The 23,333-nt window shown below is 45.0% G+C and overlaps 1 protein-coding gene and 1 pseudogene across 3 annotated transcripts in view; one reads left to right on the top strand and one right to left on the bottom strand.

Annotated features, from left to right (window-relative positions):
* SNAP47 (synaptosome associated protein 47) overlaps positions 1-23,333 on the top strand; it is an 86,146-nt gene that overhangs the window by 19,263 nt on the left and 43,550 nt on the right. The gene's annotated exons all lie outside the window — the stretch shown is intronic.
* LOC102424339 lies at positions 19,104-22,735 on the bottom strand (annotated as a pseudogene).

Genomic DNA, 23,333 nt, shown 5'->3' with positions numbered 1-23,333 from the left:
GCCTTGGCTGGCCTGGGGCCTGCGGGCTGGGGGTAGCTCCTGCATTGAGTGTCTGCCCCCGGGTGGTCAGTGCGTGTCATAGCGACTGATCGTTCCACCGTTCGGTTGATTTGCAAAATGGCCCCTTGGGTGGTCATTTGACCGGGAGTTCAACCGGGAGACTGGGAGTTTGACCGCTTGCTATGACGTGCGCTGACCACCAAGGGGCGGCGTGGAACATGGCAGGCATTGGCAACGTGGTGCTGACAGTGGGCAGCAGTGGAGGTGCTGCCAGCCCCGATGGGCCCCAATGAGAGCGGGACTGCGGGGGGATGGTGGAGCAGGTGAGCAGACGGGTGGCGCCAGGCCAAGGCGGGTGTGAGCGGGGGCCCAATCGCTCCACTGATTGTCCCGCAGATGGTGACCAGCGGCGGGAGTGGGAGCGGGGCTGCCACCTGGCTCCCTGGTGCTGAGGGAACTGGGTGGGGGGCCTGGGCCCGATCAATCATCCCGCAGGCGGGATGGTGGAGCAGGTGAGGGGGCAGTGCCAGGCCAAGGCGGGGAGCCAGGCAGAGCTGCAAGGCTGGGGGTGCAAGCTGTGGCTGTGAGGCTGGGGGTGCGAGCTGGGGCCCGATCTCTACAGGCCACCCCAAGTGACCCCACCCATGCACGAATTTGTGCACCAGGCCTCTAGTCCTGTGGTCGGCAAACTGCAGCTCGCGAGCCACATGCGGCTCTTTGGCCCCTTGAGTGTGGCTCTTCCTAAGCCTTAGGAGTACCCTAATTAAGTTAATAACAATGTACCTACCTATATAGTTTAAGTTTAAAAAATTTGGCTCTCGCCCTGACCGGTTTGGCTCAGTGGATAGAGCGTCGGCCTGCGGACTGAAGGGTCCCAGGTTCGATTCTGGTCAAGGGCATGTACCTTGGTTGCGGGCACATCCCCAGTGGGAGGTGTGCAGGAGGCAGCTGATCGATGTTTCTCTCTCATTGATGTTTCTAACTCTCTATCCCTCTCCCTTCCTCTCTGTAAAAAAAATCAATAAAAATATATTTTAAAAAAAATTTGGCTCTCAAAAGAAATTTCAATCATTGTACTGTTGATATTTGGCTCTGTTGACTAATGAGTTTGCCGACCACTGCTCTAGTCTATATATATAAAAACCTAAAAGACCAAATGACCAAACAACTGGTCGATCAGTCGCTATGATGTGCAATGACCATCAGGGGGCAGACGCTCATCGCAGGAGCTGCCCCTGGTGGTCAGTGCGTTCCCACAGCGGGAGTGCCGCTCAGCTGACCATTGGGTGCCAGATGCCGGGCTCACAGTTGACAAGCGCTGTGGCGGTGCGAGCCTCTCCTGCCTCCGCAGAAGTGCTACCGAGTGGCGGCGACAGCAGCAGGCACCTGGCCTGGGCTTGGGCTCCTCCCCAGCCACCTGCTGCTACCGGTACTACTACATCCCCCAAGGGGTTCCAGATTGCGAGAGGGTGCAGGCCAGGCTGAGGGACCCCACTGATGCATGAATCCATGCACCAGGCCTCTAGTATTACATAATAACCTGTTCAGTGAAGAATAGCACTGTTTGAGACATTGCACCTCTGTAAAGTGAGGCTTAGCAGAAGACATTGGGTTCCCATGCCTGCTGCTGCAGTGAGTGCTCAGTGCCCTTATAAAACCCCTGCCTGCACTGAGATACTAAGATGGGCTTTGGTACGAGAGTCCCCCGTCTTCTCAGGTGACCAGCACTTTAATAAACCTCTCTTTTCACTAGTACCTACCTCACAAGTTTGGCTTTTGTGGTGACAGGCAGTTGAACCTGGGATTTAGTTTTTCTTTCTCTATTTTTATTGTATTTTTTATTGTTGATAGTATTATAGATATCTCCCCTTTTTACCCCCTTTACCCTAATCCTCCCAGCCTCTACCAACCCCCCCATGTCTTCACTACCCAATTACCTGTGTCCATACTATGCCTATCTATAATAATAAAAACATAATATGCTAATTAGACAGGACAGCCAAATGACCTTCTGGATGTCCTTCCAGATGACCTTCTGGAACCACCAGTGGGCTGTAGCAGGGCCAGCGAGCCTGCACCGCCAGGCCAGCCATGGCGGTCCTGGCCCTCCCCCCTCGCCCCCCCTTCCGCAGAGGCCACGGAAGAGGCCATGGTGCATCCCAGTCCCCTTCCGGAGAGGCGGCGGGAGAGGCTGCGCCAGCACCGGGCCTGCACCTCCACCCATCCCGGCACCACTCCTTCCGCAGAGGTGACTGGAGAGGCTGTGGTGCAGGCCTGGTCCCGGTGCCACACCTTCCGCAGAGGCGGGGGGGATGGGGTAGCACAGTTCCCAGAGCCTCCGCAGAGGCGGGACAGGGTGCGACCACGGCGCCTCAACCTCCCACGGCCCCTCCCCCAGCCAGGCCGGCCCCAGATCACTCCCCCTCACCAGTGGGTGGGGGGCAGGGCCAGCACTAAGGAGCAGTGAGCCTGGCTTCTGGTTGAGTGGCACTCTGCCCCCAGCCCCATCTCAGCCAGAAGCCGGGCTCACTGCTAGCGAGTGTGGCGGAGGTAGAGTGAGCCTCTCCCGCCTCCGCAGCAGGCGGGGCGGTAAGGAGGGAGGGGTCATGGACTGCAAGAGCCCCAGACTGCAAGAGGGATGTCTGAGTGTCAGCTTAGGCCCGATCCCCGGGAAGTCCTGGACTGTGAGAGGGTACAGGCCAGGCTGAGGGAACAGCCCTCTTCTGTGCACAAATTTCGTGCACCCGGCCTCTAGTCTCTATATATGAAAGCCTAAGCGACCATTACAACCGGCCGGTAGCTATGACACACACTGACTACCTGGTGGCAGACACTCAATGCAGGAGCTGCCCCCTGGTGGTTAGTGCGCTCCCACTGCCAACCTCCCTAGTTCAGCCAGCCTCCTGTGGTCCCTTCCCCTGGCCGGCCAGGTGGTCTGTGCGCTCCCACAGCCTACCTCCCATGGCCAGCCAACCTCCCGAAATCCCTCCCTCTCCCCGGCCGGCTGGCCCCGATTGGGACTGGGCAAGATGGCCCCGATTGCCGGCCAGGCCGAGGGACCCCACCCATGCATGAATTCGTGCACCAGGCCTCTAGTAAGTATATAAGTTCTTTGGTTTATCTCTTCTCGTCCCCTGAATCCCACATCAAGGTATGTCGGTCTGTTCCATGACTCCCTGCTTTGGGTTGTATTTTGTTGGTCAATTCATTCTGCTCATTAGATTCCATAAATAAGTGAGATCATGTTATATTTGTCTTTCTCAGATTGGCTTATTTTACTTAGCATAATATTTTCCAGGTCTATCCATGCTGTTCCAAAGGGTAAGAGATCCCTCTTTTTTACAGTTGCATAGTATTGCATTGTGTAAATGTTCCACAGCTTTTTTATCCATTCATCTACTGATGGGCACTTGGGCTCTTTCCAAATCTTAGCTTTTGTAAATAACGTTGCTGTGACATAGGGGTGCATATATTCTTTCTGATTGGTGTTTTGGGGTTTTTAGGATATATTCCCAGAAGTGGGATTGCTGGCTCAAAGGGAAGTTCCGTTTACAATATTTTGAGGAAACTCCATACTGTTTTCCATAGTGGCTGCACCAGTCTGCATTCCTACCAGCAGTGAACTAATGTTCCCTTTTCTCCACATCCTCACCAGCATTTGTTGTTTGTTGATTTTTTTATGATAGCCATTCTGACATGTGTGAGGTGATATCTCATTGTGGTTTTAATTTGCATTTCTCTGATAATTAGTGACTTTGAGCATTTTTTCATATGTTTCTTGGCCATTTGTATGTCCTCTTTGGAGAAATGTCTATTCAGGTCTTCTGCCCATTTTTTAATTGGATTGTTTGTCTTCCTTTTGTTAAATTGTATGAGTTCCTTATAACCCCTAATTGGATGCATCACTGGCAAATATGTCCTCCCATACAGTAGGTTCTCTTGTCATTCTGATAGTGGTTTCTTTTGCTGTGCACATGCTTTTTATTTTGATGCAGTCCCATTTGTTTATTTTCTCCTTAGTTTCCTTTGCCCTAAGAGATATATCCGTAAACATATTGCTATATGAGATGTTTGAGATTTTACTGCCTGTGTTCTCTAAGTTTTTTATGGTTTCATGCCTTACAGTTAAGTCTTTTATCCATCTTGAGTTCATTCATATGTAGGGTGTAAGCTGGTGGTCTAGTTTCATCTTTTTGCATGTATTTGTCCAGTTTTCCCAGCACCATTTGTTGAAGATACTGTCTTGATTCCATTGTATGTTCTTGCCTCCTTTGTCAAATATTAATTGACCATAATGGTGTGGGTCAATTTCTCGGGTCTCTGTTCTGATTCATTGGTCTATATGCCTGTTCTTGTGCCAGTTCCAGGCTGTTTTGGTTATAATGGCTTTGTAGTATAGTTTGATATCTGGTATTGTGATCCCTCCAACTTCTTCTTTCTCAAGATTGCCGTAGCTATTTGGGGTCTTTTGTGGTTCCATATAAATTTTTGGAGTATTTGTTCTAGTTCTGTGAAGTATGTCATTGGTATTTTAATAGGGATGGTGTTGAATCTGTAGATTGCTTTGGGTAGTATAGACATTTTAATTATATCAATTCTTCCAATCCATGAACATGGTATACATTTCCGTTTGTTTGTATCTTCCTGTATTTCTTTTTTCAATGTCATAGTTTTCCATGTACAGGTCTTTTACCTCCTTGGCTAAGTTTATTCCTAGGTATCTTTTTTTGTTGCAATGATAAATGGGATTGCTTTTTTAGTTTCTCCTTCTGAGAGTTCATTATTGGTGTATAAAAATGCCATCGATTTCTGGATATTAATTTTGTGTCCTGCTATCTTGCCAAATTCTTTTATTAAATCTAGTAATATTCTGGTGGAATCTTTAGAGTTTTCTGTGTACAATATCATGCCATCTGCGAATAATGACAGTTTTACTTTCTCCTTTACAATTTGGATGTCTTTTATCTCTTTTTCTTGTCTGATTGCTGTGGCTAGGTTTTCCAGTACTATCTATACTAATAAAAGGGTAATATGCTAATTAGACCGGACATCCTTACGGACAAAGCCATGATGGCAGGGCCGAGGCAGAGGTGGTTAGGGGTGATTTGGCCAGCAGGGGAGAGCAGTTAGGGTGATCAGGCCAGCAAGGGAGAGCAGTTAGGGAGATCAGTCCGGCAGCGCAGAGCAGTTAGAGGGATCAGGCTGGCAGGCAGGTGAGTGGTTAGGGGGTTCAGGCTGGCAGGCAGGTGAGCAGTTAGGAGCCAGCAGTCCCGGATTGTGAGAGGGGTGTCCAGCTCCCGGTTTAGGCCCGATCCCACAGACCGGCATTGGACATCCCCTGAAGGGTCCCAGATTGGAGAGGGTGCAGGCCAGGCTGAGGGAACCATCCCCCCCCCCCCCCCCACACACACACCTCCCGTGCACAGATTTTGTGCACCGGGCCTCTAGTGTTGAATAAGAGTGGTGAAAGAAGGCATCCTTGTCTTGGTTCCTGTTCTTAAGGGAAACACTTTTAGTTTTTGCCATTGAGTATTATGTTGGCTATAGCTTTGTCATATATGACCTTTATTATGTTGAGGTATGATACTGCTATTCCCACTTTACTGAGAGTTTTTATTAAAAAAGGGTGCTGGATTTTATCAAATGCTTTTTCTGCATCTATTGATATGATCTTGTGATTTTTGTCTTTCAGTTTGTTTATGTGATCAATCATGTTTTTTGATTTAGAATATTATACCAGCCTTGCATCCCTGGAATAAATCCCATTTGGTCATGGTGTATGATCTTTTTAATATATTGCTGGATCCGATTTGCTAATATTTTGTTGAGAATTTTAGTATCTATGTTCATCGGGATATTGGCCTGTAATTCTCTTTATTTGTAGTGTCTTTATCTGGTTTTGGTATGAGGATAATGCTGTCCTCATAAAAAGAGTTTGAAAGTGTTCCTTCCTCTTGGATTTTTTGGAATATTTTGGGGAGGATAGGTGTTAGTTCTTCTTTGAATGTTAGGTAAAACTCCCATGTGAAGCCATCTGGACCAGAGCTTTTATTTGCTTAGAGTTTTTAAATTACTGCTTCTATTTCATCAGTTGTTATTGGCCTACTCATGTTTTCTGATTCTTTCTGATTGAATTTTGGAAAATTATATGTTTCTAGGAATTTGTCTATTTCATCCACATTGTCCAGCTTGTAGGCATATAGCTGTTCATAGTATTTGCTTATAATCCTTTGTACTTCTGTGGTGTCCCTTGTTATATTGCCTCTTTCATTTCTGATTTTATTTAATTGGGTCCTCCCTGTTTTTTGATGAGTCTGGTTAGGGCCGTGGTCGGCAAACTGCGGCTCGCGAGCCACATGCAGCTCTTTGGCCCCTTGAGTGTGGCTCTTCCTAAGCTTTAGGAGTACCCTAATTAAATTAATAACAATGTACCACCTATATAGTTTAAGCTTAAAAAATTTGGCTCTCAAAAGAAATTTCAGTCGTTGTACTGTTGATATTTGGCTCTGTTGACTAATGAGTTTGCCGACCACTGGTTAGGGGTTCATCAATATTGTTTATTTTTTCAAGAGACCAGCTCTTGGTTTCATTGATCTTTTGTATTGTTTTTTTTAGTCTCTATGTTATTTATTTCTGCTCTGTTATTTATTATTTCCTTCCTTCAACTTTGGTGTTTTCTGGCTGTTCTCTTTCTAATTCATTTAGTTGTAGATTTAGATAGTTCATTAGTACTTTTTTTTGTTTCTTGAGGTAGGCCTGTAGTGCTATGAACTTCTCTCTCAGGACTGCTTTTGCTGTGTCCCATAGGTTTTTTGTGGTTGTGTGTTCATTTTCATTTTTTTCCAGGAAGTTTTTAATTTCTTTCTTGACCCCATTGATAACTCATTTATTGCTTAGTGACATGCTCTTTAGCCTCCATGTATTTGAGTGTTTTTTAGTTCTTTTATGGTAATTGATTTCTAACTTCATGTCATTGTGATCTGAGAAGATGCTTGGTATTATGTCAGTCTTTTTGAATTTATATAGATTTGTTTGTGCCCTAACATGTGGTCTAGCTTTGAAATTGTTCCATGTGCACTGGACAAAAGTGTATATTCTGTTGCTTTGTGGTAAAATGTTCTGTAAATATTCATTAGATTCCTCTGATCTAGTGTGCCATTTAAGGCCTCTGTTTCCTTGTTAGTTTTTTTCTGGAAGATCTATCCAGTGATGTCAGTGGGGTGTTAAAGTCCCCTACTATGACAGTATTGCTGTCAGTTTCTCCCTTAACGTCCATCAAATACATGACCCAAGACTTTGAGGGGATATAAAGAAAAAGAGAGAAAGGAGGAGGAGGAGTAGGGGGAGGTGGGGGAGAAATGGCAACTAGATGTACTGGTTAATAATGCGGATTTTGTAATCAAAGAAAACACAATAATTTCAAGAGAAACATCAAAAGTGCTTTATTCAAAGTAATGTCCATTGCTAGCTACACATTTCCCCCATCTTTCAGGTAATTTGTGGATACCGTCCGAATAGAACTTTTCTTGTTTTGAGGCAAACCATTCAGAAACCCAATTTTCCACTTCTTCCTACGTTTTGAAGTGCTGCTCAGAAAGTGCGTGGGCCATCGATCGGAACAAGTGGTAATCTGAAGGAGCAAGGTTTGGTGAATACAGCAGGTGGGTTAATACTTCCCAGGCAAGATCTTTTAACGTGTCTTTAACTGGTTTTGAACTGTGTGATGGTATGTCATCATGAAGCAAAATTACTTTGCCGTGTCTTCTGGCACATTCTGGTTGTTCCACGATCAAAGTGTGGTTCAAATTGATTATTTGTTGTTGGTAGCGATCAGTATTAATGGTTTCACCCTGGTTTTAGCTCATAATACACCACACCTTCCAAATGCAGAACGTTGTCTTCTTTCCAAAGCGATTTGGCCTTGAAGTCGATGTTGATGGTTGAGCTGGATCAACCCATGATTTTATGCATTTGGGATTCTCAAAATCCACTTTTCATCGCCAGTCACAATTCGATGCAAAAAAGACTTTCATGCCGTTGAAGCAACATTTTACTGATGACTTTTTGGTTTTCCATTTGTCTTGTTCAGTTGATGTGGCACCTATTTTCCTTCCTTTAAAATCTTTCCCATTGCTTGTAAATGGTCGGAAATTGTTTGCTGAGCAGCGTTTAATCTTTCTGCAAGTTGTTTTTGAGTTTGACACGCATCTTCATCCAATAATGCTTGTAATTGTTGGTCTTCAGACTTTTTCTGTTGACCTGGACGTTCTTTGTCTTTCACATCGAAATCATCACTTTCAAAGTGTTTCAACCAGAGTTTACAAGTATCTTAAGATTGAGCATGTTCACCATAAGCTTCCCGAAGTATTCAGCAACACTTTTCTTCAAAATAAACTAATGAATTAAAACTTCCCGCAAATGCTCTTTTTTTTTTTGGCACAAAATTCGACATTTTTAAGTGTAAAAATATCTATGATGTTAACACCTTCAGAAAATTTGACATATGAATTTTTGAAGCTTGTTGTCATACAGCAAAATAACACACATATCAAGTCGCATATATATCAACATATGTGTAACTCCATCTATTGAAAAAAATTCGCATTATTAACCAGTACACCTAGTATATGGAAGCAAAGAAAAAGCCAAAGAACTAGTATAGGGAGAAAAAAGAAAAGGAAACAAAATAAATGAAATAATAATGAATTTAAAATATAGTAATAATGGACATATTAAGATATAGATAGGAAGAGTAAAATGGGAAAAAATGAGAAAAACAAAGTAAAATAAGATAATAACAATGAGAATATACAAAAGTAGAATAGAATCAAAGGAAAGAGAGAAATTAGAGATATGCAAGGAAAATAGAAGAAAGAAAAAAGGATTAAGCAAACAACAAAAACAAAAATACACACACACACATACACACACTCACTCACACACACACACCAAAAAACAAAACCACACACATTCACACACTGAAAATCCTTTGGGTCCACTATTTGTGGAGCTCGCTGGATTTTTCTCTGATGTTGTTCAATCTGGTCTCTTGGTGTTTGTATCCTGGGAGCTTCCTGGGAGCTTTTCTCATGCAGTTCAGTGTGAGTCACTGCCCCTTTCTGGCTCTGGGCAACCTGATTGAGGTCCTAGAGGTTGAAGCCCCTAGTGGTCCAGCAGGTGGGGACTCCTTAGCCCAGAGGCTGGGTCTGCCTCAAGTCTCACACCTTGATTGTCCCTGTTCTGAGCTGTACTGCCTTCCCTGACGGAGCTGGGCTCTGTTGGGATATCCTGGTCTTGGCCGGGATGGTTTGATCAGACTCGTGTTGTGGGTGGTGCCAGTAGCTTATAGGAAGGTGGGGGTAGCCCTTCTTCTCCTTCTAATACCTCAGCTCTGCCTGGTTTGCTGGCACCTCCTCTCTATCACCTGCAGGGGCACGGATTTCCTGCCTCGGGCTGTTCCCTCTTGCCTCAGGTCACTGCAGGTCAGGTCAGAAGCATGTGTTTTGTGTTCCAGGTGGGCAGGGCTGATCCCTTCCTGGACCTACTGTCCAGCATCCTTTCTGCTCACTAGCACGAGTTCCTCCAAGAAATAGAGGGCCCCCCAGATTCAATGTTGGGTGTGTCCTTCAGACCCCTCCAGTGTAGGTTGGCCCTGAGCTCCACTGTATGGTCCTTCCCACTGGTCAGGAGGAGCTTCCCAAGCTGCACTATGGTGGGGTGCCAGCACTACTCTATCCAGGTACTTCATTCAGCCCCAGGCTTCCACTGCTGCACCCACTCCGCAGTCTCCACAGCCAGTGCCCTTGGGCCTCCTCTCTGTCCTAGGCATTCCTGTCTCACCTACAGATCTGCAGCCTCTTTAGTCTCCTCAGGTCCTAAGTTCTAATAAGTCCAGGTCAGGGTAGGTTACACCCACCTCCTAGCCTTCAGTGCTTTTCCTGCCCCCGAGCCCTGTCAGTGGAGCTGAGCAGCTGGACTCAAGGGCGGTGGTGGCAGCACAGTAGTGGTGGCAGTGGGTGAATATATGGCAGGAGCGAGAGTCGTGCCGGGTCAGTGGTGGTCGCACAGTGGTGCCATAGAGTCCAGGTTGTGTTCCCGTCAGGCTCACAGGTTCAGGCTGGATATGTGCCATAGGTGCAGAGGTTCCACAGGTGTCTATTGCAGGTGTGTGGGGACCGGGTTGTGACCTCTGTGGGTACATGGGGCCCGGGGCTGGGTGCACATGGTTTTGATCCTAGGCTGTGGTGAGTCCGGGTGGTTGCGAGGCTTGGTGCCCAGCCACTGCTGTTCCCCAGAGCCTCCTCCCAAGGAGGACCTTGTAAATCCTTTAAGATGACGGCTCTCCTAGGTGAAGCTGTGCCCAGGGAGTGCCTGTGGTAGCAGCAGCGGTTCCTTGTGGCAGTAGTGCGAGGTCCCACAGATGTCAGCTGAAGGCACGCAGGGTCCTGCTGGTGTTCACTTACTTAGGTGCACGGTCCAGGCAGTGTCTGCTATGAGCACCTGAGGTCTGGGTTGTGTCCTTGGGGTGCAGGTAGGGTCTAGGGTGGGGTGCCTGTGGGTTCAGGCCTAGGCTGCAGCTAGTCTGGGTGGTGGTGAGGCTGGGCACCTAGTCACTGCTGCTCCATGCATCCTCCTCCCAAGGAGGTATATTGTATTTCATATGTTACTAATCCTCCAGTATAATTTTAAAAGCAGTATTTTATGCAGTTGTCATTTGAATCAGTTAGGAAAAGTAAACAAGAACATTTATATTATCTAATTACCTGCATGGTTCCCTTTACCAATGTTCTTTGTTTCTTTGTAGGGATTTGAGTTTCCTTCTGGGGGTGTCATTTCATTTCAGCCCAAGAACTTTCTTTAGGTTTTCGTTTTCATTTTTTTTTTTTTTTTTTGCGGGAGGCAGGCCTGCGACCAGTGAATCCCTCGGTATTTGTTTGGAATTGTCTTTATTTTGCTTTGTGGTTTTTTTTAAGGATAGTTTTGCTGGATATAGAATTCTCCACTGACAGTTTTATTTCTTTCAGAACTTTGCATATATCATCCCAGTAACTTCTGGTCTCCATTGTTTCTGATAGAGGTCATCATAATATTATGGTTCTCTTATTCATGATAAATCATTTTTCTGTTACTGTTTTCAAAGCGTTCTCTCTTTTTTTGGTTTTCAAAAGTTTGTCTAAGATGTATCAGATGTAAATCTCTTTGTTTCACCTGCTTGATGTTTGTTTAGCTTCTTGGACTCGTAAGTTATTGTGCTTTCACCCCCCTCAAATTTGGGGGATTTAGACTACTCAGATAATTTTTCTGTACCTTTCTCTCTCTCCTGCTCCTCTCAACCATGTTATATGTATGTTGGTAGTGTGTTTAATGGTATTCTCCAAAGGAACTGTTCATTTTTCTTCATTCCTTTTTTCTGATATTAAGATTGTGTGACTTATTTTTTTGTCTTCAAACATTGATTCTTCTGTCATTTTAAATCTACTATTGAACCTCTCTAGTGAAGTTTTTTTTTCCATTACTGTACTTTTAAAATTGGGACATAATTGACATATAATATCATATTCGTTTTAGGTATACAGTATAATGATTTGATGTATGTATATATTGTGAAATGATCACCACAATTTGTTTAGTTAACATTCATTACCACGTATTGTTTTTTCTTATGAAAATAACTGTTAAAATCTATTCTTTTAGCAACTTTCAAATATACAGTACAATATTGTTAACTATACTCACCATGCTGTACATTACAGTCCCAACACTTATTTGTCTTATAACAAAAGTTTGTACCTTTTGACCACCTTCACCCATTTCACTCATTCCCCCAAACCCTGCTTCTGGCAACCACCAATTTATTCTCTGTATCCATGAATTTGGCATTTTATTTTTCAGACTAGAGGCCCAGTGCACGAAATTCATACATGGGGGGGGTGTGTCCCCTGTCCCCCTCAGCCCAGCCTGCACCCTCTCCAATCCGTGACCCCTCGGGGGATGTCCCACTGCTGGTTTAGGCCCGATCCTGGGGATTGGGCCTAAACTGGCAGTTGGACATACCTCTCACAATCCGGGACCACTGGCTCCTAACTGCTCACCTGCCTGCCTGTCTGATCACCCCTAACTGCCCCCCTTGCTGGCATGATAATTCCCAATTGCCCCCCTGCTGGCCTGGTAACCCCCAACTTCCCCCCTGCTGCCAGCCTGGTCACCCCCAACTGGCCCCCCCTGCAGTCTTGTCACCCCACATAGCCTGCTGTTTGGTTATTTGGTCACCCCTCAATGCCCCCCTGCAGGCCTGGTCGCCCTACACAGGCTGCTGTTCAGTCATTTGGTCGGCCCTCACTAACCCCTCGCTGGCTGGTCACCCCACGCATCCTGCTGCTCAATTGTTTGGTCGGCCATCACTAACCCCCCTGCAGGCCTGGTCTCCCCAAGCAGCCCGCTGCTCACTTGTTTTGTCATCCCTCACTAACCCCCCTGCTAGCCTGGTCGCCCCACGTAGCCCACTGCTCAGTCATTTGGTCGGCCCTCACTAACCCCCCGCCGACCTGGTCATCCCACGCATCCTGCTGCTCAGTTGTTTGATTGGCCATCACTAATCCCCCTGCAGGCCTGGTCTCCCCACGCAGCTCGCTGCTCAGTTGTTTGGTCATCCCTCACTAACCCCCCTGCCGGCCTGGTCACCCCATGCAGCCTGTTTGGTTGTCGTTCGGTTGTGATGGTCACTTAGGCTTTTATATATATAGATTCCACATAACTTATTTCACTTAGAATAATGCTCTAAAATCCATCCATGTTGTTACAGATGGCAGTATTTCCCTCTTTCTTATGGCTGAATAATATCTGTGTTATTATCAAATTTATAATATCAAATTTTCTTTATCCATTCTTTTCTCAGTCAACACTTAGATTGTTTCTATGTCTTGGCTATTGTAAATAATGCTGCTATGAAAATTGGGGTGCAGATATCTTTTTGGGATAGTTATTTTGTTTTCTTCAAATTCATACCCCAAAGTGAAATTGCTGGATTATTATAGTAGTTCTATTTTTAATTTTTTGAGGGACCGCTATACTGTTTTCCATAGTGGCTGCACCAATTTACATTCCCACCAACAGTGCATAGGGTTCTCTTTTCTTCACATCCTTGCCATTGCTTGTTATTTCTTCTCTTTTTGATATTAGCCACTCTAATAGGTGTCAGGTAATATCTCATTGTGGTTTTGATTTGCATTTTCCTGGTGATTAGTGATGTTGAATGCCTTTTCATGTGTCTATCGGCCATCTGTATGTATATCTCCTTTGAAAAAATATCTATACAAATACTGTTCTCATATTTTAATTAGATTGGTGTTTGTTTGTTTTTTCTACTGAGTTCTTTAGATATTTTGGGTATTAACTCCTTATCAAATATATGAATGATTTGCAAATATTCTCGTATTCTGTAGGTTGCCTTTACATTTTGTTGGTGGTTTTCGTTGCTGTGCACAAGCCTGTTAGCTTGATGTAATTCCACTCAATTTGCTTTTATTGTCATCTTAAAAAATCATTGCCAAGACTAATGTCTAGAACAGTGATGGCGAACCTTTTGAGCTCGGCATGTCAGCATTTTGAAAAACCCTAACTTAACTCTGGTGCCGTGTCACATATAGAAGTTTTTTGATATTTCCACCATAGTAAAGCAAAGATTTATATTTTTGATATTTATTTTATATATTTAAATGCCATTTAACAAAGAAAAATCAACCAAAAAAATGAGTTCGCGTGTCACCTTTGACACGCGTGTCATAGGTTTGCCATCAGTGGTCTAGAAGCTTACCTACTATGTTTTGTTCTAAGAATTTATGGTTTCAGGTTTTATGTTCAGGTCTTTAATCCATTTTGACTTGATTTTTGTGTATGGAATAAGAAAGTGGTCTAGCCCTAACTGGTTTGGCTCAGTGGATAGAGCGTCGGCCTGCGGAGTGAAGGGTCCCAGGTTCGATTCCGGTCAAGGGCATGTACCTTGGTTGCGGGCACGTCCCCAGTAGGGGGTGTGCAGGAGGCAGCTGATCGATGTTTCTCTCTCATCGATGTTTCTAACACTCTATCCCTCTCCCTTCCTCTCTGTAAAAAAAAAAAAAAAAAAGTGGTCTAGTTTCTTCCTTTCTGTTTTTTTTTTTTTGCATGTATTTATTTGTCCAGTTTCCCTAGTTCCATGTATTGAAGTGGCTCTTCTTTCTCCATTGTGTGTTTTAGCTTTTTTGTCGTAAATTAATTGTGTGGGTATATTTCTGAGCTCTCTATTCTGTTCGATTGATCTGTGTGTCTGTTTTCATGCCAGTACCATTCTGTTTTAAATACTATAGCTTTATAATATGGTTTGAACTCCAGAAGTGTGATACCTCCATCTTTGTTCTTTCTCTAGATTGCTGTGGCTATTTGGAGTCTTTTGTGGTTCCATACAAATTTTAGGATTGTTTGTTCTATTACTGAAAATATTCCATTGGCATTTTAATAAGGATTGTTTTGAATCTATAGGTTTCTTTGGGTAGTATGGTTATTTTAACAATATAGTAGTTGCCCCCTATCTGTGGGGGATATGTTTCAAGACCTCCAGTGGATACCTGAAACCACAAATGGTACCAATCCCTATATATATATTACATTTCCCCCCACTATGCGTACGTATCTATGATAATGATGAGTTTATAAGTTAGGTACCATAAGATATTAACAATAACCAGTAATAAAATAGAATAATTGTAATGATATGCTGTCATAAAACTTAAGTGAATGTGACCTCTCTCTTTCTCTCTCAAAATCTCATATTGTACTGTGCTCTTGTGATGCATTGATGGAACCATTCCATAAATAAGATGGCTGTCAACATGCTGCTTATTATGTTGCCAAAATATGAGCAGATAATTTTGGAGTATGTTTTAGAGCATCTGATTTCTTCACACTGTACACTATGTCTTGCTTTATCATATTTCCTGCAGTATTACTACACAGAACCAGAGTTAATCTGTTCTTCCATGCTGGTGCCTCCATTCTACTTTTTTCCTCTTTTCGGTTAAAGTTTAAAGTTTAATTTTATAGGCAAATATTTTAGAAATTTTGTTCTGAATAATTATTATCTAGGTTGAGTCCAGCTGGAATTAATTATCCTATCTAATAAAAGAGAAACATGGTAATTAGCGTACGACCGCTACCCTTCTCATTGGCTAATTAGCATGATATGCAAATTAACTGCCAACAAAGATGGCGGCTAATTTGCATATGTAGGCTCTAAATGGCAGAGGGAAGCCTGGTGACGACGCAGGCGTTCTGCCTCAACACGCTGGTGGAGGGCCTCTGGGCCTGCTTGGTCAGCGCTGCTGGGGGGATGGAGGAGCAGAGACACAGCCCGCAGGGGTCCCGGCAGCCAGTGGCCCCAAACCCCGCCTTGGCGCTGGGGTCAGAGGAGCAGAGACACAGCCCGCAGGGGGGCCTGCACCCAGCAGCCCCAAGCCCCACCTGGCAGCGGGGTTGGGGGAGCAGAGACACAGCCCGCAGGGGGGCCGGCACCCAGCAGCCCCAAGCCCTGCCTCAGCGCTGGGGTTGGGGGAGCAGAGACACAGGCCGCAGGGGGGCCTGCACCCAGCAGCCCCAAGCCCCGCCTCAGCGCTGGGGTTGGGGGAGCAGAGACACAGCCCACAGGGGGGCCGGCACCCAGCAGCCCCAAGCCCTGCCTCAGCGCTGGGGTTGGGGGAGCAGAGACACAGCCCGCAGGGGGGCCGGCACCCAGCAGCCCCAAGCCCTGCCTCAGCGCTGGGGTTGGGGGAGCAGAGACACAGGCCGCAGGGGGGCCGGCACCCAGCAGCCCCAAGCCCAGCCTCAGTGCTGGGGTTGGGGGAGCAGAGACACAGGCCGCAGGGGGGCCGGCACCAAGCAGCCCCAAGCCCTGCCTCAGTGCTGGGGTTGGGGGAGCAGAGACACAGGCCGCAGGGGGGCCTGCACCCAGCCGCCCCAAGGCCCGCCTTGGCGCTGGGGTTGGAGGAACAGAAACACAGCCCACAGGGGGGCCGGCACCCAGTAGCCCCAAGCCCCGCCTCGGCGCTGGGGTCAGAGGAGCAGAGACACAGCCTGCAGGGGGGCGGGCACCCAGCAGCCTCAAGCCCCACCTCGCCGCTGGGGTCAGAGGAGCAGAGACACATCCTGCAGGGGGGGCAGCACCCAGCAGCCCCAAGCCCCGTGGCCGAGGAGGCTCTGGGGCTGCTGGGGCCGCTGGGGCTGCTGGGGACGCTGGGGCCAGAGGAGCAGAGACATAAGCCTGCAGTGGGGCCCAGCACCCAGCAGCCCCAAGCCCCGCCTTGGAGGAGCAGAGACACAGACCTCAGGGTGACCTGCACCCAGCAGCCTCAAGCCCCACCTCGGCGCTGGGGTCAGAGGAGCACAGACACAGCCTGCAGAGGGGCCGGCACCCAGCAGCCCCTAACCCCAAGGCCGCAGAGGCGCTGGGGCCACTGGGGCTGCAGCAGAGACACAAACCGGCAGGAAACCTGTGGAAAGGGAGATAAACTATCATAACTTTATCTCCCTTTCCACAAGATGAGAAAACTGACCCTGATTATTTAGTGATATGGCCCACACCTTTCTACAAGCACAGGGTATGTTATGATCACTCCCAGGAAGTGATCAGAATACTGGTCAGAATACTGTTTCCAGGGAATAACGCTACTGTGGCAAATTATCTAAGAGAGGAAACAAGCTTTTGTTGGGTTTATTCTGAAAGTCAGAGAACAGACCACCCCAACATATGCCATGTTGTTATATTGACGATCTTGACCTGCAGATGCTTGAAAAACAGCAAATGCAAGGAGAGGTTTTCACTGAAGTCTCCTGATCTGCCTAAAATCGGACCCCCCAAAAGGTTCCCTTGATGGGAAAAGTGCCATCAGCCAGTGAAGACTGACTCCTGTCACAGGACAGGAGACTAGAAGTTGACATCACATCCAAACTTTGTTACAAACTATCTCCCCCACCCCCATTCATCTTTCCTAAAAATCATGTACTCTCCTCTAAGAGGCCTACATATCTCGTCCCCTTTCCCTAGAAAGAAGGTATTTAAATCTGGATTCTAAGCCACTTTGGGAAGTTATTCATTTTTCCCTGGGATCTCCCACATATACACAAGGTACACATGTTAATGAACTTTAGTTTTTCTCTTGGTAATCTGTCTTTTATTACAAGGGCCTCCGCTAAGAACTCAGAAGGGTAGAGGAAAACTATTTTTCCTCCTCCATAATTCTATCTCGGGAAATCAAGTCCTGGGCTGAACAGTGAGTTTGGCTCAAGTGCCAAGCAGTCTCGGCTGAGGGGAGGGAAGCTTCTAGGGGGAAATCAATGATACTGGCATCAAAGTAGGACAGAGGGCACATGCATGGTTGCTGGTGGGAGTTAAAAGTGATTCAACATTTTTGGAGGATGATTTGGCAAAATGGATAGAAAGTTCAAGGTACATCCAAGAGTCTTCTAGGAATCTCATCTGCTGAGATAAAGCACGAGTGCTTAAGCCCTGGTCAGAACCCAGGATGCTACTGCGGGCTCTCCTTCCATGATGGGAAAACTTGCTAACAACCTGAATTTTTAGGCAAGGTGGCATCTATACTAATAAAAAGGTAATATGCTAATTAGACTGAACATCTTCCAGACAAGGTTCCGGACGTCCTTCCAGACAAAGCCATGGTGGCAGAGCTGAGGCAGAGGCAGTTAGAGGTGATCAGGCAGGCAGGGGAGAGCAGTTGGGAGGATCAGGATGGCAGGGGAGAGCAGTTAAGGGTATCAGACCATCAGGGGAGAGCAGTTAGAGGGATCAGGCCAGCAGGGGAGAGCAGTTAGGGGATCAGGCCAGCAGGCAGGTGAGTAGTTAGGTGCCAGCAGCCCTGAGGGGTCCCGAATTGGAGAGGGTGCAGGCCAGGCTGAGGAACTCCCCGCTCCCATGCACGAATTAGGGGCAATCAGGCAGGCACGCAGGTGAGTGGTTAGGAGACAGCGGTCCAGGATTGTGAAAGGGATGTCCAACTGCCGGTTTAGACCCGATCCTGGCAGTCGGACATCCTGGGATCAGGCCTAAACCAGTAGTCGACATCCCCCAAAGGGTCCGAGATTGGAGAGGGTGCAGGCTGGGTTCAGGGACACCCTCCTCCCGTGCACGAATTTCGTGCACCGGGCCACTAGTCCTATATAATAAAAAGCTAATATGCTAATTAGACTAGATGACAGAATGACCTTCCGGAACAACCTTCTGGAATGACCAGTGGGTGGGGGGCAGGGTCGCAAGGCAGCCAGGGCCGTGAGGGCCGAGCCCCTTGCATGAATTTCGTGCATCAGGCCTCTAGTAAATACTATAAAATAAAGCACAAGAATCAGATCTATGTGGTTGCTTAGATAAATTCTTTATTCTAAGAGTTGATTACTTTTTTAAAGAGGAGGCCATAAGAAAAAGTAGATGGTGCTCATTGAATTCATTCTTTATACATGTAAAAAAATCATGTAGTGGGAATGACAGTGATGTTAGTTGGTTTTTGCATTTTGTTTCAGAGAGTGTAATTTGTTGTTTGTTTGTTTTAATTCTCACCAAAGGCTATTTTTTCATTGATCTTTAGAGAGAGAGTGAAAGGGAGGGAGGAGAGGAAGAGAGAGAGAGAGAAACATTGATGTGAGAGAGACACATTGACTGGTTGCCTTCTGAACGCGCCCCAACCAGGGGCAGGACTGAACCTGTAACCAAGGTAGGTGCCCTTGACCAGGAATCAAACCCATGACCCGCTGGTCTATGGGCCAATTTTCTAACCACTAAGCAAAACTGGCCCGGGCAGAGTAATTCCTCATTTTAATTCAAACTTCTAGTGATCTAAGTCTTAAGGTTATACAATTTTAAAAATCCTTAACTTGATTCAGTTTCTTAAAGTACCAAATTTGTAAAATCCAAACTTGTCATCATAGACTGTACTGCTTTTGTAAATTGATGTATGAGAGAGATTTCTGTAAAGATTCAAGAGAAAAACTGTTGGGAACCAAATTTGTAACTAAACTGCAATTTTTCCTCTGGGGTGTGTCAGTTAAGTGGTATATCCCTTATCCACTTAGTCTTGTGCAATGATCGTTGAGCATTTCAGTAAATTTTGGTGAGTGGCCTTGCACTTTTCCTTGGGCAATTCTTGTTCACTGCCAGCTGTTGTCTTTAAGGAACCACAGTTATTAAGGAGATCTTCATACTGGCAACTATTGGCGCATAGTTAATTGTCACAGTTACCGGGGCAATTGGCACAAGATGTTTCTTGTTTGTAAGAGGTATTCTTTTTAATAATATTATCAACAGGACAATATTGACAAACATATAGTATTTTAGACTGTCTTGATTGGGACAATAGGCAGTTCCTTATCCAATATGGTAAGATTAGTAGCGAATAACTTGGGTATAACGTACAACTGTACTTGAACTAATTGGTCCTACACAATAGACAAAATCATGGCTGTCATCCTATCGGTTTTGAATTGCATTTGACCAGGTAGTAGGATTGAAACTGAATGCAGATTTAGCTGTCTGCCACAACGAAAGCCAAGCTTGTGAGACAGGTGTTGGTGGGGAAAAAAGTAGTTTATCTAAGTGTCTGTGAGCTGAGAAGATGGTGGACTCCTGTCCTGTAAAACTATGTTAACATCTTAGTGCAGGCAGGGTTTTTTGTTTTTTTTTTATCAGGAAGGAGAGGGAAAGCAGAACAAAGAAATCAGGGGGAGGGAGCTGTGGATGTGCAGGCAGTGTTTTCGCCAGTCCCAGTGGAGATCTTTAATGTCAACTAAAGTCTGCCTTCACCACTCTATTGTCTGTTTCTATGGGTTATGCATATATGCATACAGGGTCTTTTGTTGATTACTGATTAGCTCCCACTCACCCACCCTCCCTCACCTTCCCTCTGAGATCCCACACATTGTTCCATGCTTCCCTGTCTCTGGATCCACTCCGTTCATCAGTTTCTTTTGTTAATTAGATTCCACATATGAGTGAGATCGTGTGATACTTGTTTTTCTTTAACTGACTTATTTCACTTAGCATGATACTCTCCAGGTCTCTCCATGCTGTCTCAAAGGGTAAGATTCTTCTTTTTTACTGCTGCATAGTATTCCATGATATAAATGTACCACTGCTTTTTTAATTCGTTATTGTTTGAAGTATTACATATAGTATTCTATATGTCTCCTTTCCCTCCATTGACCTCTCTCCAGCCACTCCCCCGCCTCAGCACTTGCCCTCATCCCCCCTAGTATCTGTGTCCATATGCATGCGTACAGGTTCTTTTGTTGATCTCTTATCCACCTCCCCTCACCCTCCCCTGCCTTCCCTCTGAAGTTTGACGGTCTGTTTGATGCTTCTCTGTCTCCGGATCAGTTTATGTTGTTCATTATATTCCACAAATGAGTGAGATCATGTGATATTTATCTTTCTCCGACTGGCTTATTTCGCTTTAACATAATGCTCTCCATGTCCATCCATGCTGTTGCAAATGAAAAGAGTTCTTTCTTTTTTATGGCAGTGCAGTATTCCATTGTATAGATGTACCATAGGTTTTTTTCCTGTTTTTTTTTTTTTCTTGTCTAAAGTTTTACATAGTCTCCTTTTCACCCAATTGATCCCCTCCCCCATCCCTTCCCAGCCCGGGCAAGCCCCCACCACCCCAGTGTCTGTGTCTATTGTTTATGCTAATATGCATGCATATAAGTCCTTTGGTTGCTCTCTAACCTCCTCTCCCCTACCATTTGTCTCTAGATCGATCTATTCTTGTTCATCAAATTATGTTGATCATTATATCCCACATATGAGAGAGATCATGTGATATTTATCTTTCTCCGACTGGCTTATTTCGCTTAGCATAATGCTCTCTAGTTCCATCCATGCTGTTGCAAATGGTAAAAGTTCCTTCTTTTTAATAGCGGCATAGTATTCCATTGTGTAGATGTACCATAGTTTTTAATCCACTCATCTGCTGTGGGCACTTAGGCTGTTGTAAATTGTTAGCTATTGTAAATTGTGCTGCTATGAACAGAGGGGTGCATATGTCCTTTCTGATTCATATTTCTGATTTCTAGGGATATATTCCTAGAAGTGGGAGCACTGGGTCAAATGGGAGTTCCATTTTTAATTTTTTGAGGAAACTCCAGACTGTTTTCCATAATGGCTGCACCAGTCTGCATTCTCACCAGCAGTACATGAGGGTTCCTTTTTCTCCACATCCTCGCCAGCACTTGTCATTTGTTGATTTCTTGATGGTAGCCATTCTGACAGATGTCAGGTGATACCTCATTTGCATTTTAATTTGCATGTCTCTGAGGATCAGTGACTTTGAGCATTTTTTCACATGTCTCGGCATACATGCTTAGAAGTGTCTAAGTCCTTTGCCCATTTTTAAATTGGATTTTTGTCTTTTGTTAAGTTGTATGAGTTCCTTATATATTTTGGATATTAATCCTTTATCAGATGTATCATTGCCAAGTATGTTCTCCCATACAGTGGACTCCCTTTTCATTTTGTTGATGGTTTTTTATTTTGGTGTAGTCCCATTTGTTTATTTTCTCCTTACTTTCCTTTGCCCCTAGGATATGTATCCATAAACATATTGCTGTGAGAGATGTCTGAGATTTTGCTGCCTATGGTTTCATCTAGGATTTTTATGGTTTCACGACTTACATTTAAGTCTTTTATCTGTTTTTAGTTTATTCTTGTGTATGGTGTAAGTTGGTGATCTAGTTTCATTTTTTTGCATGTATCTGTCCAATTTTTCCAACACCATTTATTGAAGAGACTGTCTTTTTAAAAAATATATATATTTTATTGATTTTTTTACAGAGAAGAAAGGAGAGGGATAGAGAGTTAGAAACATCAATGAGAGAGAAACATCGATCAGCTGCCTCCTGCACACCCCCTATTGGGGATGTGCCTGCAACCAAGGTACATGCCCTTGACCAGAATCAAACCTGGGACCTTTCACTCCGCAGGCCGACACTCTATCCACTGAGCCAAACCGGTTAGGGCTGAAGAGACTGTCTTGACTCCATTGTATGCTCTTGCCTCCTTTGTCAAATATTAATTGAGCATAATGGCTTGGGTCGATTTCTGGGGTCTCTGTTTGTTCCATTGATCCTTATACCTGTTCTTGTGCCAGAACCAGGCTGTTTTGATGATGGTGGCTTTGTAATATAACTTGAAATCTGGTATTCTGATTCCTCCAACTTTGTTTTTCTTTCTCAAGATTGCTGCAGCTAGTCGAGGTCTTTTTTGATTCCGTATAAATTTTTGGAGTATTTGTTCTAGATCTGTGAAGTATGCTGTTGGTATTTTAATAGGGGTAGTACATTCTTATTTTTAGTGCTATGGTTAGTCAGTAGTATAAAGTTTTATCCTTTGTTATAGGGCCACTTGACAGAAATTCTCACCACATTTTGTACTGATTTTCTGGTCTTCTGCATTACTGTGTTCTAAAGTGCACTTGTTTTCCCCCTTTAGGGCATTAGCTTTTGCTTTTCTGCTCCATTCCATCTTTAGCATGTTGCTGACAATTAGAGAGACTGATTTTCTTAGTTCATTGTGTGTATTTACAATACCTTTTTGAACTTGTGTTTGAATGGTTAACAAAGCAGTAAAGGCTGGATCCTTTCCTTCTGAAGGTAAAGGTGGAAGCAGCACAGCAGTCAGAAACACCACCACTGGGAGTAAAGCCATTGTGTTGGTTCTCAGAGTAGAATGAAGCATCTGCTTTATTAATAGAAAAGTATTGTGCCCTTTCTTGCAGGTGTTTCAAAAGTAGGTGTGTTCTGCAGGCGTGTCTGTAGGAAGAGCATGGTGTATGATTTCATAATCCCTAACTCCAGAGCCCAGATCTTCCTGTTTGAGGGCAGGAGCCAAAGACCACAACAGCTCGCCCTCTCCTTTGCACTTTTATAAATGTAGGTGCTATTGAGCATCTTCTTCCAGAAGAGCCTGTTTTCATTGTATTTGAAGCCTTGCTTTGGATGGTATCCTTTCTCCTTCCTTAATCATTTTCTTCAACTCTTCTGGAGCTGTGGCAGTAGCTTCTTCATTGGCAGGTGCAGCATCTACACTAACTTTTATATTTTTAGTCCAAACCTATTCCTGCATATGTGTAACCATCCCTTAATCACAGTAGTAAATGGCTTTGTGTCACTCATGTAAGGGGATTCCTTGCTGAAGTCTTCATATATCGGCTTAGTGCTTTCTGGCACAACACGTTGCCTTCATTTGGCACGTTTTCTATTCATGTCTTCCACCCATAGATTTAATCTTTTCCAGCTTAACTCAG

This window comes from Myotis lucifugus, unplaced genomic scaffold (assembly GCF_000147115.1).
Source record: "Myotis lucifugus unplaced genomic scaffold, Myoluc2.0 scaffold_302, whole genome shotgun sequence".
Classification (NCBI taxonomy): Eukaryota; Metazoa; Chordata; class Mammalia; order Chiroptera; family Vespertilionidae; genus Myotis; species Myotis lucifugus.
The sequence above is the reverse complement of the archived record's forward strand: the minus strand, read 5'-3'. Positions and strand labels throughout refer to the sequence as shown.